The sequence below is a fragment of the Nomia melanderi genome, unplaced genomic scaffold, assembly GCF_051020985.1.
Source record: "Nomia melanderi isolate GNS246 unplaced genomic scaffold, iyNomMela1 scaffold0014, whole genome shotgun sequence".
NCBI lineage: Eukaryota > Metazoa > Arthropoda > Insecta > Hymenoptera > Halictidae > Nomia > Nomia melanderi.
Genome location: NW_027475130.1, coordinates 13,667,961 through 13,668,915, shown reverse-complemented (window position 1 = coordinate 13,668,915; position 955 = coordinate 13,667,961).

Below are 955 nucleotides of genomic sequence, written 5' to 3'. Positions count from 1 at the left end.
ATATCGCAATAAATCAAAGTGCATCGTCTGTGGGAGGCCCTGGCGCATGAATCTGTGCAATGGGATCGACCTCGGACCACCAGGGGCCGAGAAAACCACCGACACATGGGGCCGGACACTCAGGGTCGGGGAAAAATCCAATATATATCTGGTGATATCTCGGGTGCTCTTACAGATAGCGCACTAAACCAAAGTGGATTATCTGCAGGGGGGCCTGGCGCATGAATCTGTGCAGCGGGAACGACCTTGGACCACCAGGGGCCGAGAAAACCACCGTCTCATGAGGCCGGACACTCAGGGTCAGGGGAAAATCCAATATTAATCTGGTGATATCTCGGGTGCTATTACAGATAGCGCACTAAACCAAAGTGAATTATCTGCAGGAGGCCCTGGCGCATAAATGTGTGCAGCGGGAACGACCTCGGACCACCAGGGGCCGAGAAAACTACCGTCTCATGAAGCCGGACTGTCAGGGTATGGGAAAAATCCAATATATATCTGGTGATATCTCGGGTGCTATTAGAGTTAGCGCAATAAATCAAAGTGCATTGTTTGCAGGAGGCCCTAGCGCATGAATCTGTGCAGCGGGAACTACCTCGGACCACCAGGTGCCGAGAAAACTACCGTCTCATGGGGCCGGACTCTCAGGGCCAGGGAAAAATCCAATATATATATATGGTGATATCTCGGGTGCTATTAGAGATAGCGCAATAAACCAAAGTGCATTGTCTGCAGGAGGCCCTGGCGCATGAATCTGTGCAGCGGGAACGACCTCGGACCACCAGGGGCCGAGAAAACCACCGTCTCATAGGGTCGGACACTCAGGATCAGTGAAAAATCCAATATGTATCTGGTGATATCTCGGGTGCTATTATAGATAGCGCAATAAATCAAAATGCATTGTCTGTAGGAGGCCCTGGCGCATGAATCTGTGCAGCGGGATCGACATGGGACC